This window comes from Aptenodytes forsteri, unplaced genomic scaffold (genome assembly GCF_000699145.1).
Source record: "Aptenodytes forsteri isolate BGI_AS27 unplaced genomic scaffold, ASM69914v1 Scaffold679, whole genome shotgun sequence".
Classification (NCBI taxonomy): Eukaryota; Metazoa; Chordata; class Aves; order Sphenisciformes; family Spheniscidae; genus Aptenodytes; species Aptenodytes forsteri.
In genome coordinates this window covers 656,118-674,303 of record NW_008795924.1, presented here as the reverse complement: position 1 = coordinate 674,303, position 18,186 = coordinate 656,118, and the positions used below count along the sequence as shown (strand labels likewise).

The following is an 18,186-nucleotide window of genomic DNA, read 5'->3' as shown; positions in this document are numbered from 1 at the left end:
TAGTTCAGAGGACCTGCTCTGACTCCCTGCCTTCCCTTCCCCTTCCGAGCCCAACACTCTGCCTTACAGCCGACCTCACCACCATGGTACGAAAACAGCAGCTTCCAGATTTACCCGGCATTTTCAAAACAGAAACAAAAATGGTAATTTACTCTCTTACCCTAAAGCAAAAAGGGATAAATTCAGGAACTAGAAGGGGGAGCACAGTACCACATGCAAGAAGTGGAAGAAAAGGAGAAATATTGCTGTAGAACAAGAAAAGGCAGAATAAAAATAGAAAGGAAAATAATTTTCAGAGGTTTCCAAGGGTTAATTGCAGTGACATTTAAAAACACACCCAGCAGGGAAAATAAGTGGGAACAAAACCCCAGGAATACTCCAGCAGAGGAAAAGAGTTTGCATATACAACTTAAGATTTTCTTCTCCCTGGTGACTTGGTTCAGCATACCACCACTCAATTTCACCTATGTCTCAACAGCTCGGGTTAAAATTTTCAAACACAAAGGTCCTGAATTTAAAATGCAAGATAACTACTTTAATTCATTATGAAAAAGAAAAAACAATCATTGGCCTAAAATTGATGGCTGTTACAAGATTATGTTGGTAGACAAACAACAGCATTAGAAAGCAGGATGGTTGCAACCAGTTACATACTTTAATAGCATGCACTACATTTTGATGCATCAGTGGTGAGTAACTAAGTTGATCAATATTAGAAAGAGAAATTATTTTCCCCCTTCTCATTCAGAAAAAAACAATGGTAAAAGCAGGGAAGTCTGTGAAGTATCAGATGCCCAAACAAGATTCTATGGATAAGTTTAGTTCAGTATTAATGTGAAAATAGAAAAAAAAAAAAAAGTGTCCAAAGTACAACAAGGGTATAAGATATTAAAAAAAACCCAAAGTTCATAAGGTAGCATACAAGTGCTAGTGAGAAGTTTACAGGTAGCAGGATTTCTGAAAAGATATATGAGTAACGAAGTGACTAGACCGTTAGGAGACATAGCAGGCAAAACTGGTGGTAATGGGTGCAAAAAGGAAAGCTAGAATTATTTAAAAAAAAATGTTTGCCATACTTGAAAAAGACAAGCTAATTAAGTACTTTCAAGCCAATTAGTAACTAATAGGAACGTTATACGGCATCTGCTAGGCATAACATTTCAAGTTGGCACATCATATTAATTTGAGCCCAGTCCTAAAATAATCATTTAACAAGTTCTCCAATCCTGTGACCTTCAATTTTAGTAAATTGGAAAACCACTAAAATTGCAAAAGACTGAGAATAACAATATTATGCTAATATTCAAAAATAGCATATGTTTGCTATTTACAGGCCTTAGTAACTCGATGCTGATCTTGGGCTAAAATCCTAATACAACCTTTGATCGGAAAGGCTGGTTCTGCTGCATCGGACCAAAGGCTCATTCATCCCAGCGTCCTGTCTCTGACGGTGGCCAGTAACAGACACACAGGTAAGCAGAAAATCAAAGCAAATGCCTAACGCTTCTGTGGCATATTCCACTAACAAAAGCAGAAAATTAGAAGAGAGATGAAAGTGACTCAAAGGCTAATTTCATAATTATACATCAATAAGGCTGTTTATAAATCTGCTTTTATAAATCTACTCAGCACACACTTGGAGGTACAAGAGGGACTCCACCGTGAAAACTTTCTACCTGGATGAATAAATAGGTGAAGTGAAACAGCAAATTATTCTCTAACAGGAGAAAGCCTAGGTAAACATTTGCATAGATAAGATGGCTAGAGGGACATTTTATTGTGAAGTTCTAAAATCTGTGAAATCTTTGATCTACTCTTCCAACCCTGTAGGCATACATTCCTCTTCTGAATGTTCTAATCTTCAGCAGTGGGGTGGGTGACAGGAAGGAAGGAAAAAAATCATATTTAAACCAACAGATCCTCAGGCTTTTAACCAGAATCTCCCCAGATCTGAGACTTTGAGAAGTCCTTCCTGCAAAGGCAGATGAACAGGACTGCAATTTGACAGGACCAGAGCCAAGAGCTAGGAGTCAAGAAGTGTGACCAAAAGAAAAAAAATCACTCAAAGAGAAAAAGCCCAAAAGTGGGACATGTGCAATGCCATTGAGAACAGGTGAGCTGCAATTTGAGTCAGGGACGCTAATTATAAGCCCTATTTTGTAAGGAAGTCTGTTTACAGCGGGACAGCCACTTTGATTTCAGACCCCATTCCTGCCTCGCTGCTCTTGTGGCAGCTGCTGAGCCACCACAGCCCAGAGCCTGTAGCTAGAAGACGATCCCCCCACCGATTAAGGTGTTGCCTTAGGGGTAGGATGAAGCTAGGGTGTACATTTTGGTGACCAAGTTGCTGCTACATAGGCAATAGGGCTATCCCTGGAACAAGGCTCGGACCCTCTCAGATCAGAAACATCAGAGCTGCCTCTGCTCACAAAACCGCATCATTAGTGAGCCAAGGTGAGACATTTAGGTCTGCTTAAAAATGAAAGCAGAGAGCTGGAGATGGCTACAAACTCATAGATACGCAATACCCTGAGAGCGCGCTACCCATATCTTCAAGTGGCTACCCAAAAGCTATTCAAACTCACTCACGAACACTCGTACCACCACTGTACAGTCTTCAAATGAAAGTGCTGCCCACTTCTGTTACCAAAGTGAGGCTTTTTACAGCAAAACCATCTTCCATACAGTTGCCAGTTGTTTTTTTGACTGAGTGTGCTCTGCAAGATATGATGGGTAGGAGTACATAAGACTATAAGATTACTTCCTTTAACCCTGTATTGCCTTTAGCAACACTCCAGGAACTGAAGAAAAAAGACACTAAAGGCACTAAAAAATGACAAGACAAAATGCATTATGTCTTCCCTTGTTTAAGCCTGAGGCTGGTATGGATTCTTTTTTAAGGAGTTTCTGGGTGGTTTTCCCAGCAAGCCTACTCTTTCCAGATGAGCCCTGCCTTTCAGACTCCTCACCACGATAAAAGTCTGTGTAGTTTTAGGAGAAGGCATGCCAGTACAACGTTAAGAATATGCACTGATGAGGCTGGGGAAGTTCAAAAGACTACCCTTGCAGATTTTTACCTTCCTGAAGGAAGACGGCCCAGTTCCTCAGACATAAGGAAAAGCTCTGAAACTCCATCAGGAAAGAAAACACTGCTACATAAGAGACATTAGAGCCCATTTCCTTGCTGCTAAAAAGGCAGTTAATGCAACAAGTGAGCAGCGGTCTTCCTCGTTGTGGCCAGCTGGCAAGAAGCACAGAGGAGACATGTGAAGCAGAACGTGCACATAGACACCACCCTTGTGGCTGAGGTAGCTGCTAACTAATGTCCTCCTCCTTGGGGGAACTCTCTGCCACCTGAAACTACATAGACTCAGGCCACATCCTTTCCCTTGGTCAGGGGTATGTGAGGGCACTTACGTTTATCTCTTTCCAAGCTGCCCATCTGTTTGTACAAAACCTGTAGGAATTCCGTTACCTTAAGACCTCCATCTCTAACACGTGGTTGAAATCAGAAAATAGGTTGTAAAATTATCGAGGAGAGGATGAACAAACAGGAAGTCAGCCTAAATACGGATAGTCAGGAGTAAGGTAATACAACTAAAGAGATGAAAATGTGTTTATTTGCTGATTTTTTCCTCTAGAAATCATTTGCAGAAACCCTTAGCAGAGGCCCTGTGAGAAAAGCAGATCTATTTGTTCAGGGAAACAGTCACAAAATAATGTTCCTCCCAGGGAACATGCCAAAATGAAGTCTTCCATAACAATAATTAACTCTTATAGAATTGCCAGCAGTGAGAAATACTGCAAAAGAAGAAAAAATAAGTATGTATAATTAGCAGTTATAAGGGACACTTTTAAAGCCAACTGAGCTACAGTCACCTTTCCTCTCCCAGGTTAGGAGCCTGCAAAAGAAATGAGACACGACAATGAAACCTCAGTATTAGTGCCATGTGGAAAGAAAAGTCCTATAATTTACGTTATTTTCACAAAAAGGCATATTCCCCACAAAAAGGCATGCATAAATGGGAAGCTATTGGGGGGAGGAATTAATGAAACTGGAGAAGTGATTAAAAAATGCGGTACAATTCCCCAAGGTCAAGTTTTGTTCAGAGGAAAAAAATCACCTGCTCTGGTGGGCTGACCCTGGCTGGACACCAGGTGCCCACCAAAGCCACTCTATCACTCCCCTCCTCAGCTGGACAGGGGAGAGAAAATATAATGAAAGGCTCATGGGTCAAGATAAGGACAGGGAAATCACTCACCAACTATCGTCATGGGCAAAACCGACTCGACTTGGGGAAATTAATTTATTACCAATCAAATCGAAGTAGGATAATGAGAAATAAAACCAAATCTTAAAAACACCTTGCACCCACTCCTCCCTTCTTCCTGGGCTTAACTTTACTCCTGATTTTCTCTACCTCCTCCCCCATCAGTGGCACAGGGGGATGGGGAATAGGTGTTGTGGTCAGTTCATCACACATTGTCTCTGCCGCTCCTTCCTCCTCACACTCTTCCCCTGCTCCAGGGTGGGGTCCCTCCCACGGGAGACAGTCCTTCATGAACTTCTCCAATGTGAGTCCTTCCCACAGGCTGCAGTTCTTCATGAACAGCTCCAGCATGGGTCCCTTCCATGGGGTACAGTCCTTCAGCAACAGACTGCTCCAGTGTGGGTCCCCCACGGGGTCACAAGTCCTGCCGGCAAGCCTGCTCCAGCATGGGCTTCCCACAGGGTCACAGCCTCCGTTGGGCATCCACCTGCTCCGACATGGGAGTCCTCCACGGGCTGCAGGTGGATATCTGCTCCACCGTTAACCTCCATGGGCTGCAGGGGGACAGCCTGCCTCACCATGGTCTTCACCACGGGCTGCAGGGGAATCTCTGCTGCGGTGCCTGGAGCACCTCCTCCCACTCCTTCTTCACTGGCCTTGGTGTCTGCAGAGTTGTTTCTCTCACATATTCTCACTCCTCTCTTCAGCTGCAGTTACGCAGGCTTTTTTCCCCTTCTTAAATATATTATCACAGAGGCACTGCCACCATCGCTGATGGGCTCTGCCTTGGCCAGCAGCGGGTCTGTCTTGGAGGCAGCTGGCATTGGCTCTATTGGACATGGGAGAAGCTTCTAGCAGCTCCTCACAGAAGCCACCCCTGTAGCCCCCCTGCTACCAAAACCTTGCCATGCAAAACCAATACACCTGCACAAATATAGAAACAACTGCTGAGCAGCTGTTCTGTAGATAACGATTCAGGATAGAGAGGATCACAGACTGAGCACAAATTACAAATTTCAAGTTGTCACAAACAAGGCAACTTCCATCCATTGACAGGAGCTCAAATTCCCAATCTACTCAGTTTTGATAAAGCCTTTGGTAAAGTCCATTTTTGGGTTAGGCTTGTCAAGAAAGAGAGAAATCACAACAGAACTACAAGAAAAGACAGAGAGTTAATAATGTGAGCTACGAAGGATGAGTGAGCTAACTCATTGAGGTTGCCTAATCTGAATAGAGTAAAAAGAGAAGGTAAGATTGAGATATGATATATTTCTATTAAATATAGGAAGAGTTTCTGCAAAGAAGGAGGAAACTTATTCTCCACATCTGTGGTGAGCAGAAAAAGTAATGGACTCAAACTAGAACAAGAGAAATTTACTTAGGCCATTAGAAGAACTTTTCTAAATGGTAAACAGTGAAGCACCAGCCTAAGGAAGTCATGTTGTCTCCTATATTAGGAGGTAAAGGAAAAAAAAAATCATCTCACAAGAATTGTCCAACAATAGTGATGATGCTTTGATGCAAAGGGTCAAGATGATCTTTTGGAACCTTTCAGGCCTCTTTCTCCTATGAAGATATCAAAGTACTGAAAGCTCTGCAGCAAGACCAGAAGCTAAAAAATTAATCTGATCTTTTGCAGTACGAGGTCTTGCCGAATTACATCTTTCCATCCTTGCTACAGTTACACAACCTCTGAGGAATATTATTCAGATTTCTACCAAAAAACTGCTGAAAAGCCCATTAAGACAGCAGAATTCAAGCATTTATAAGTTAGAGACTGCCAGAATAAGGCACTATATTTAGTACTAACAGTTTTCTCTGTAGTACTATGATAAAGTTCCTTCAAGAACAGTGATCAGCCCTATGTAAATATTCTCAAGACAAATAAAACCTGCTCAGCATCTTCCTCCCAGATTAGCATCAGTCATGAAGCTATCAGTAGCTTTTGCTTCAGAGCTTACTGCTTTTTTTTCCTCTCTCCCAAGAGACGACTTCTGTTTCCCCACTGGTAAATGCAGACCCTAGAAGAGTCCTCTTGATTTGTCTGAGGTATCACGACACAGAATTATTCACTTCATGAAGAGTTATGACAACACTTTAAATAGTTACAATCATGATTAACAGATTTTTGGTCCAGAATATTCAGATTGAGAGCGCTAAACTTGTCAGCAGTGGTGATTTTTTGATCCTTGTTTTCAAGCACAATGTTGGACAATGCAGTATGATGTAGAAGGCACCCCAAAGCAGGACACTCTCAGGAGATCCTGTATGGCATACCAAATACTTGATTTCTGAACAAAGTCATAGAGCTGTCCTTAACGGACAACCAAAAATTAAACAGCCTTCACCAAAAGGGCACATAAAAGTTAGCTAATGTCCTAATACTCCAACTCAATCAAACCATCAGCTTTGTATTGCACAAGATTTGCCCATCCAGGGAAAATAAGCACCATGTTAGTAAATTCAAGTCATGGCTAAGAGAGAAAGGATGAGTCATGTTCAAAAACATGTCAGCTGAAGCATTAACCCTGGGACCTTCCAGGACAACTCTTTCACGAGAGTGTTTTATAACCTACAGTCCTCCATAAGCCGAGTAAAAAAGATGACTGCACTTCCCTTCAAGCAGAGATGTGAGCCTGCTCAAACTCGTTTCCCCCTTATTAGTAAGGAAAGGTTTACAGAAAGTGCTTGTATACTTTTCACAAAAGATATAATACGCTGGAGGAAAAAAACATGACAGACTACATGATTAGAAGCTTGCCTGGTTCACTTGCTCTCCCATTACATGCCATCTACTAAATGTCACAGTCCCCCTTACGAGCTATACTTTCTATCCTTAAGCCACTACTATGCATATAGCACTCCAATATAGACTGCCTTGTCTATTAACTGGAAAAAATAAGATAAATAAGAAGCAGCGACGTTGATGAAGCAACTGATGAATTGTTGTTGATGAAGCAAGGACAGGGTAGTTCATGCACTAATTGCTTTCATTGAGATGAAACCAGGTTCAAATCAAGGCAGAATTTAATTCTTCAGTAAAATACTTCACCTTAATTATAACTCGTAAAGAGAGAGAGCTAGAGTCTAAATATATGGATGCTCTGCCTCTACGGCACCCACCACTCCTCTTAGAATGGGTAAAAATTGACAGCTTTTATATTAAGAAATGAATCCCAAAACGTAGCTCCATCTCACGTCTTCCTGCAATCCCACTCAGAGGTGACTCAGTCACCTCCTAAAACTTATGTATCTGTAGCTTTCTCTCCATTAAGTATCTCATTATGACAAAGATCATACAAATGTAAAGAAAACATATAAAACAAACCCATTTTCAGTCTCCTTGAGTGAAGCAACTAAATGTTTTCTTGCATTATGCATATATACGTTCACTAACTGAAGAAAACTTTAGAAAATTTTACAGTTAGAGACAGAAATAAGTGATTTTTCAGCTAGCATCTATAAAGAAAACAAGAAACAATTTTTTTTAAAACATTCCTCTAAGTTAAATTCCCAAAAGATTACATAATTTTTATATAATTTGCTCCTTTTCAGTTCTTCACACAGATATATGCATATATTTGGTAATATACAAGTTTTACCATTTAATTTTTAATACATAAAATAGGTATAGTTAAACTAAAAAACTGCATATATGACACAGATTCAACAGATGATATATTCTTAGGAATAGCAATATCCAAAACACATTAAGTGTCATGCCAACATCGAAGGCGATATAATTACAAAAAAATATCACAAGCTCACACAGATGCATTAGAAGATTAGAGAATATGAGACAAAGAAAGAAACCTCCTGCCATTTACATCAAATTTCAAAAGTGACAGCAGACAATAAAGACTCACTTTGAGGACAGAGGTGAAGAACAGTACACTTGAAGACCAAAAGCCATCTTAAAGCTCCTAACCCTGTGTCCTAAGTGGTCTCTCTATCGTGTCCAAAGGTGTTCTTACACAGCTGGCCACTCCTCAGAAAATGAAATTGTAATTAGTCAACAGGATCAACCTGTCTGAGACTGGACTCCTTGTCAGTCAGAGCTCTTTGGCAAATACGCAGAGACCTTTGCCTCACGGGGAGCTCCCTGAAGAAAAAAGCCAAGTTTTCTTGGAATATGAACTAGAACGCTTTCAGTAACGGAAACTCAGAGACCAGGTCAGTCAGACTAGAAATAGGAAGCGTTTCTATACAACCCTCCCTGCCTGCTGTGTCTTGTTTCCAGGCTTCCATTTAGCCCTCAATGTCCAAATTGCAGCAAACTCTGTACAGTGCTATCTGGTCCCTAGGGAAGTTTCTCATCACCTCTGAGGACTGTCTGCTTCTCAGTGTTACCCTAGTCTCCCTGCATGAGCTGCAGGCTCCTGGCTGTCTACTGCATCTCTCACTCCTTCCTCCTCCCCTGCCCTGCTCAGCCTCCCAAAGCTTCTCTCCCTGAGCCGAACCCGGCTGTTCCCAGACAGCAGTCACCTCCTCTGTGATGCAGGCTCTGTCTTCTCAAAGACAGGCAGCACAACTGTGAACAGAAGTACAAAACAAACAAATGCTGTCTACCACAGAAGTGCCAAGTTACTTTTTAATGAATCCCCCTTCACTATAACGAAATGGGCTGTGTGCTTGCTAAAGCAAGTCCCTGATCATGCCTGATACTTGCCAAAGGGAAGCATTGGAGGCAGGACACCAGAGATGCACAAGCTCTGCACTAACTATGGCAACAGACATCAGACACAGAATCAGCAACAAGTGAGCCAGCTAATCCAAGTACCTACGCAGAGCAGTTACCTCCAATAGTAAAGTTTGACACTACATTATTTTAGAAATTATGAACAGCTGCTTGAAAACAAACAAATAGCTAAAAACATATAGTTCTTACGTTATTGAACCCGTTAGCTGCTCAGATTTCAAAATGAACCACGACTCTCTGCATTTTCTGGAACTTTGCTGGTGTCTCTACTCCAGCTACAATAGCCTGGATTCCTGTGAGGACATCTGCATTCTCCAGCCAATCACCAGAGTAAGTACAATGAAAAAGTACTTGTAACAATAGAAAAATAATATATCAAAGTTATCCCCTCACAAAATCAATAAACCTGAATTAACAGATTCAAATGCTTTCAGAGTTCAAGTTATATTTGAAAAATCTAAACATTGTAAGATTAACTTCAACTCAGTCTATGCAAACACCCCTTTGGCACTTGTCCCTCCCCGTTCACTCACATCTGAACTGGATCCCGTCAGGTGTCTGCAACTGAGCTACTGCAAGTGAGCAAGTTCAGCAGTGAAATAGCTATGGACACAATATAAAATGAGAATGTAAACTTACCTCATTCCTACCACTTAAAGGAAAGCATACCTAAAATTTAAGGACAACTGCAGGAGTAAGTGCATTACTGTTTCACATCTTCTCAAGTTTCTGACTAGTTACTACAGTTTAAACATCAACAACTGCTGATACCTGATCATTTTTCCAGATGCACTGAAAGCCCATGTCCTCTTGGCTTACTGCACATGTGCCTCCTCTTCAAGTCAGATAAATCAAGCTGTTCTCTGAAGTTGCACCATGAGTAATGTTTATGACAGTCCAGCACTGAATTCTTCTCTCTAGAAAGAAGAACAAGAAAACTCAGAATCCTATTCAACAAAAATGTATTTAAATAAATGCTCCCACGATCCACCCAAAACATCCCATTAGCACATCCTGATGTTATGTGGCACATTTAAATGCAGCAGAAAACATCAAAAATTAAGTATGCACTTTCAAAAAGAAGCTGGGAGTAGAAAAAGACCTCAACACATTTAGTACATCCTTTCTTAGCACAGGCATACACTCTATAATCCTTTTACAGTACAATTTTAACCTAAATTAAGCAAGCAGCTCCACTAAAAGAGCTCAGAGCTTTCCATATTACAAAATTACATCATCCAGGATTGGATTAGATTTTAAAATAACGTACTTCAAGATAATCTATTAATGACTTTTTACACTTAATTTTATACCTAAACTCCAAGTTATTTATCTTCCTAATTTTAAGCAAATTTTAGGAGAAGCATAAGTTATTACAATCCTCCTACATATATACAACTCATAATACCATTATTCCTCTTGCTATCAGAAACATGCAAGCGAAGAAACAACAAATACTGAGACTTCCAATCCTGAGCCTACGGCATCTTCTTCCCACCCCACAAAAATGTAAAAGGATGCAAGACTTAGCCCAGTTCTTCATAAAATTAAAAATAATCAATCCCTTGAAATTACAGAACTGACTGATACTAGCCTTTAATTGAAAGACTAAACTACCTGGTCTTAAAGAGATTAGCTCTACCTGCAAACATTGTTTTCCTTATATATTTAATCATCACAGATACAACAAGGCTACGACAACATTGAAGAAGGGATTCAGTAATACCAGCACAACTGTCTGCCAGAATTAAGAGACTTTAGACAACAAAAGCTAGCTGGCCTTGCAAAAACATAGGCACCATCTGCCCCATGTTATGTACCACATGCAATTCAGCTGGTCTCAAGACCACTCCCCAAAGTTTGGGAAGTTCAGCATATTCCTAATTTTTTGCAGCAGTAGGAATAAGCATCACATATTCCCCTCCCATGTCAAAACTGCATACATCAATTTAACCCAAGATTTCAGGATTATTTAAGAAATTATGTAGGAAACACAATAACAAGATCTATAACAACAATCCTTAGTGAGAAAGAAGGTGCCACCAGCACTCCTGTATAGGAGATAGCGATGACTATCAGCGGGAGCTGTTTGTTTTCTAGGGGTCCCCCCCACAGAGCAATTCACCCCACACTGTTCACAACCTTTTCTGCTAGCTGGACATTAATATTCTCACACATTTAGTTACTGGCAGTCACATATTCTGAAACAGTCACTTTCAATGGCAACATCAGAAAAACAATCTCAAAAGGACAGCTGTAAATTGGTTATTACAATTATACATACAACTTAAGAAGACAACAGTTACATTGTGTTACAAGAAACAAACATGAAAATCTTGTATTTAAGAAAAACCGTTCACAATTATAGAAGCTGAATAATTTCTATTGAATATGCCTTAAAAACTACTGACCAAGGAGTAGCAAAAACGATTCCTGCAAAACAAATTCCCAGTGCTGATAGCTTAACTCTGCACACATTTGCTGGTCTTTCACCAGCACTGTAAGTCTTGTCACCACTGTAATTTCATTTTAGCACTGTATTAGTTCTCTCTATCTTCTCCAATTTGCCACAAAAACAGGAAAGGTAATTCCACATTCCCAATAAGGGGAAGCTTGTGAAGTCAAGGTTAGGCTACATTCAGAGCCTATATTTGGTCAATATATAGGAGAATGATGATGATATAGCAATATTCTTGCACAAGAAAGTTTGCCAGTACCAGTTTGCAACCACTGTTGCCCTGTACCAGCCCTGTATTAACCATTTATTTACAGAATAATTTCCAGGTCAATCACCTTCCTGGAAGCAATACATCGATATGGGCAATGACAGACACACAACTGTAGTAAATCTGTTCATCCATTTACACCCCTCCGCCATCAGCCCCAGAAGGTAATTCTACCAGTGCACTGAAGCCTCTTGCTGTGCTTTCACACTGCATTATTTAAGCAAGTGGCAATGCTCCTCATGGAGGACTTCTCCCATCTTACTCAACAGTTTGCAGAGGAAAAATAAAATCCCCAAATCAGGTAAGTCAGCAGAGCTCTGCTGTATACTACCTCAAGTTGAAACAACTGGTCAATACCAGCATTATTGTAGTAGGAGATGGTGCCCAAGTAGTTTTACAAACACACCCAGTCAGCAACTCACTGGCACCAGTACAGCGGCCACACGGACATGTCCTGAGAGCGAGATGGGGACACAACATGAGCAAGAGTGAGACATGGCATCCAAATTCCTTGAAGTGCAGACATTTGACTACTCCAAAGCAGATTAACAAGTATACACCTTGTTACAGACCATGTCAAACACCTAGCAAAAAACCTTCTAGAAACTGGAAACATACCACATAGGTATATCGTTTAATTAGCACACTGCTGAGAACAATGTTTATTAAGCAGTTAATAACTCCTTCCAACAGAGGTAAGGAAGGATAGTTTAAGATTAAAACCAGAGTAAATATACATACATTTTATCAGGTTTATTAGACAAACTTTAGAGTTTATACTTTTTTTATATATTAAAAATGTAAATATTTGCCTTTGTTTACAAGAAAATTACATGGTGTTTCTATTAAATCAATGAAAAAGAGCCCAAAAAGCTAGTAATTACAATTTTTACCACTGTTTTAAGACAGGAATGGTGCATGTAAACACACCAAGGTTTATTTTCTTGCCTAAAAAACCAAACATTGTAAGTAGATACTACAGATGAAACAATAACACAGACTTGAGAGAATCAAAAACACACAAAACCGGAAAGATTGTATTTGATTACATTATAGTTTTAAACACAATTGACATACATAGAAAACAGCACATAAAATTGGAGAGTTGTTTGTAAAAACACATAGAATCATAGAATACCAGGTTGGAAGGGACCTCAAGGATTATCTGGTCCAACCTTTCTTCGCAAAAGCACAGTCTACACAAGACGGCCCAGCACCCTGTCCAGCTGAATCTTAAAAGTGTCCAATGTTGGGGAATCCACCACTTCCCTGGGGAGATTATTCCAATGGCTGATTGTTCTCACTGTGAAAAATTTTCCTCTTGTGTCCAATCGGAATCTCCCCCTGAGTTACTTGTACCCATTACCCCTCCTCTTTTCCAAGACTCCTTGTAAAAACGGAGTCTCCATCTTCTTTGTAGCCACCCTTTAAATACTGGAACATGGTGATAAGGTCTCCCCTAAGCCTTCTTTTCATGACACACTAGATGCCCAAAGTTGGCAGAATGCCATTGGAATAAATCATTGAATTTCACATGAAAAAATACAGCCTTCTAAGGACAGATTTTAAAACATTTGATAACTGCTCGCAAAGGTAGGAATTGTCAGTACCCTAGATGAGAAGGGGCTTCTGGGGCCGAAAGACTTTTACCACCAGATGAGTTTAGCTCTTTCTGCACTTCCATTTACCGCCACCTTTTCTAGTATTCTATTGGCTTTTAACACTTCTTTCCAGATTCAACCTGAAAGATTTTATGCATCTATAAGCCAACATAGAAGACAGCATGGTGTATCGCAGATTTAAGCTCTTAAAAATGCGTAAATGCACTTACCCACTTGGTAAAAACTGTTAATGCGAATAGAACAAATACAAAAACCAAACGTATGTAATACAGAAATCACACAAACTGGAAACAGGGTTACAAAACATACCTGCTGATTGGATTTTTTCTTCCTCTTTAACATAATCATCATGGACCCAAGGAATTTTTTCAATCTAGTATTTCTCATCCTAACAAAATATCAGCAGAATTCTGAGTATTTGGATTCAAATGCTAACCCCTGCAGATGGATTTTGTTTAAAGAACTGAACAAACAAAACATTATTTGCTTTGAAATTCTCCTACTCGTGGTGAAAGCCGAGCTGTACTGAAATCAATAGGACTGTTAGCATTGTTTTCAACAGAGCTAGAATTTCATTTCCTGTGTCCAACTTAAGATCTGTTAAAGATGCTGCTAACCACCATAACACGATTTTGCACTCTCACAATCACATCTATAGTTCAAAACAAAAACGTTTTGTGCAAAATAAATACTTACAGAGAAGGGTGCATAAACAGCGTGAAACTAGCAGCTGGGGCTGATTTCTTCAGAGAGTAAACTTTGTCCCCAGCCTGGTTGTTCTGCCTGGATTAATGCTGTTCCTGTACGATACCCAGGCCTTGAAGCCTTGGGAAATTCCTATCCCAACTCAGCAAGGTGGCAGGGTCTGTTATTTTAACTGTTGGCTGATAACAGCTTATCAGCAAGTTTTCAAAGGTTAAACTCAACACATTTGCATGGCAAAAGTGCAAAGAAAGCACAAGAAAAATGTTGAATTAGTGTTCCCTCTCCTGCTGCGGGTCCCTCCAGCAAGGGCCAGAACTGTTTCATGCACCACAACCTGCAGTGCAACACAGCAAAGAAAGTTGAACCAAAACTCCTGTTCAAAGAAATCGTAACTGAAAATGTCTTTGGAGGCCAGCAAGAAAGCAACAAAAGTGCTTTCTTTCAAAGGAGGAGCTTGCTTTGCCTGCTACATTCCCACTGTCTGCCACACAGGATGGAAAAGCTAACCCAAAACCTTTAAGTCTAGTCCTTAAATACAAGGCAATTTTATCACTGTTGCCAAATTTATCACTGACACCACAGCTCTGTGACAACTCACTGGAAAACAAAAACCAAAATAAAATCTTCAGTTTAGGTCCTGCTATGATTTTTGATTTCTATCCCAAGCAAACTACTGAACCATAAAGGGCTGATGCAACTTTAAACCAGAAAAAAAAAAAAAAAACCAGAGTTACAGACTCATTACTAATTCATCCTGGCTGAAGCTGCATACCAGCAGCTGCTGCCTCTCTCAATTAACAGCAAATATTGAACAGTATTGTCATTTAACGGTGTTTACTGCCTGCTGCCCTGTCCGCTGTCACATTTTCAAAGCATTCTGGCACAATTTAAAGTATCAACACTAATAAACAGAGCTTAGTTTAACCCCTGATGTATCAGCAGAGTTCACAGCAGAAGTGCTTTACTCACTTTATACATTCATTAGGTGTTTGGCAATAGCTGAAGCCCAAAGATGCAAGGTGCCACCAAAATGGTACTTGTAATTCAGAGGCCCACAGGGTGCTTGGCTTCCGCAGAGGTCTGAGCACAAGTGCAAAAAATTATGGGAGTATCTCCAGCAGAGCAGCTCTCTTCATAAATGAACGCCAAAAAGATGAAACAAAAGAGGAGAAAAAGGAGAAGACCACACATTCAGCCTCTGTTGCTGAAGATTTTAAAACAAAAAAACCCAAAACAAATTTAAAAAAAAAAAAAAAAATCAAGATACAGCCATTCCGTGGGGAGATCAGACAGATGCTGTGACTCTTGATGACTCCATCTCTGCACAGGAAAGTTAAAAGAGCCCACATTTGCACCCTGTCTTCCTACCCTCTAGTGTGCCCACAGCCATGCTGCCTTTTGGACAGACTGGTTTTAAAGCAAATGATTATACAAACAATGCAATCAGAGCAAGCAACTGGAAACAATGCACTTCTCCCACAATGCCTCCGCAGGTACTTCAGCGGCCTACTTGCTCTGTGGTGTCAAGTTTGCTGGAAGCCACTCACGTACAAGCAACTGTACATATTTTATATTTCATTTACACAATGTGTTTCCAGCAAATCAGCAGGCAGTAGCATCTCAGAGGCTCTCCTATGAGCTTACTGCCAACTGGGCCAGGGCCAGCGTGCAGATATCAGCGACCTAGAGAAGAGAGGGGATGCTGAGCCGGCCGAATTAGACTGCAAGGTGCACACTGGCAATTCAGATACTACGCGAAAAGATCAAGCAGCTTCTGTACCGAATTCATTACAGTAAAAGCTAGAATAACACCATTCAAGCTGATATTGAAATTGGAAGAATTCACTTATTTCTGAGGTATTGGACCTTTGTACTAGGCTTTCTGCAGAGGTAACTGCATTATAAGCACGGGAGTTCCAAGAAACGATGCTCTGAGGGACATGTCAAACATGCAAGGGAATGGCTTTGCAAATTGGGAAGGTAAAAGTAGTCTCGGGATCTGGCCAGGACTTTCTGAGCCTCTGTGAGCATACTCTTCTTGGTTTAGCTCATTTGGCTGCAAGTCCCCTCATTTTCTCAGGTCCCCTCTATCTGTATCATGTGCAACTCTAATACCCAGTCTGGTTTGTTAGGAGGACTCATACCCTCCAGGTTCCTCCACCACCTTTGTGCCGATAGTGTCTGAGGTCTTCAGATATATTAGGTGATATGACTAATACCTGCCATCTGTTCATTGTTACCTTCTCTCTCTCCTCTCCTGAAGAGGAGTCATCAGTGAAGTGCTTGTTCTACTTGATCTATTTTAGGAGCGTGGGCTTTTAGCATCCATGCAGCACTGTTTTAAGCTAAAAAAGTAAAACCAAAGTAGACCATGCTCTTGCAGGGAACACTGAGCATTTGCAACATCCCTTAGGTCCTGTAAAACTCTCTGACTAGGCTCAGAAACAACCCTCTCTTCTGCAAAAGTTATCTTTGCTCCCAGCATGCCCAATAAATAGAACCACTGCCCAGGTTTCACACCAGGCTTCAGGCCACAGAAGAGCCTGCAGATAAGATCCAGGCCTTTGAAGGTACCTGACTGCTCTCCACAGAAACGAAGCCAGTCAAGACCACTTACAGCGTCAGTAGGTAATATGCAGCAGCATTGTGTTACCTGGTTTGAGGAATAAGGAGCTCCTACTCAATTACACCACCTCGGTATAGACCACTGAAAACAGAAAAAGGTACAAATAACTGAGGCCAGATCTCTGCCCATCAGACTGGGATGAAATCTTCCAACTCACAGGGAATATTAAGCATTACTTATACTGACAGCTGCTCCTCATAAGATACAGTTAAGGAAAAAACAAACTGGACACACAAAGGAAAGATGGCCTGGAAGGGAGAGAGGCCAATGGAGGATAATTTCGCTGTATTTTTTGCAGGAGCTGTGTCAAAGTGCAAAGAAAAAAAATCATCACACTGTAGGAGGCTGAAAGACTTGAGATGGAGCAGTGAGGAGTCTCTGGCCCCATAAATGTTTAATTTGAGCAAAGCAGCAGATTCGTAGTAAGCATAGTTCTTTTGCTGCTGAACTGCACACTCCTGCTTTGATTTCTAAATGACACAAAGTGAAAACATAAGTATAAAAATAAAATAGGAGAAAAAGAACAGGGAGCTTTTTATACCTGGCACTACTGATGCAGCATGCACAAGCCAGCAACCTGCTCAGCTCTCTCCCTTCACTACTGCACAACACAGCAGCACAAGGGTCAGCAACATATACAGAGCTCTGAAGTAGGTACCTCAATTTCACACCTTTGGCGGTTCGCTGGGGATAACATCACCTGAGAACAAGAGCTATTGCACCGCACCTTAGAAAACAGCAAGTGCTGCAAATCTCTGACTAAAGGCAGCGTTTTGCCTGCTAAGAAAACTGTGAAACTGTAGAAGCAGAGAATGAAGACGCATGTGGAAATACTGAAGAAAATGAATCCACAGAGCCCTGGGAGCAGAAAAGGGACCCACCTGGAACTGTTCCTCTTGCAACACTTCCCCTAAAAGAAAGGCTGATTTTCTCTCTGTGCCGTTTCTCTTGCAAATAAAACCTATCAGTAAGGATCACTCCTTCCCCATCATTTAAGGACTACAGAGCCCTAGGAGCGATGGTAAGGGACTCAGGACCGCAGGTAGTTTTTTCATCAATCCTGCCAGTCAAAGGGAAGGGGTCTGAAAGGGCCAGGCAAATCTGGCAAGTCAACAAATGGTTACGGGACTGGTGCCACAGCCAGGGGTTTGGCTACTTAGACCATGGGACTCACTTGAGAAACCTGGTCTACTGGGGGCTGATGGGGTCCATCTGTCAGAGAAGGGGAAGAGCATCTTCGGTCACAGGCTTGCCAAGCTGGTGAAGAGGGCTTTAAACTAGAGATGCCAGGGGAGGGGAACCTCAATCCATCCCACTCCTACCAGTTTGATGCCAGGGCCAGCAATACATGCCCAGAGCCTGGAGAAGGAACACAGGTCAGCAGGAGAACGCCTGAAGAGCAGCACAAAGGAACTCCAGACAGTAAGACAGCTTCATCGGGGGCCCAACTTAAACGCCTCCATGCAAACACACGCAGCATGGGGAATAAACAAGAGGAGTTAGAGACGTGCACACGCCTGCAGGGCTACGACCTTAC

The 18,186-nt window shown here is 41.3% G+C and overlaps 1 protein-coding gene across 1 annotated transcript in view; it reads right to left on the bottom strand.

The window, feature by feature from the left end:
* The window catches only part of MAP3K13 (mitogen-activated protein kinase kinase kinase 13), an 86,020-nt gene that overhangs the window by 43,287 nt on the left and 24,547 nt on the right, over positions 1 to 18,186 (bottom strand). Inside the window, exon 3 of the mRNA XM_009284960.2 lies at positions 9,742 to 9,887. The gene's annotated coding sequence lies outside the window, so the exon portion shown is untranslated. The remainder of the gene's footprint in view (positions 1 to 9,741; positions 9,888 to 18,186) is intronic.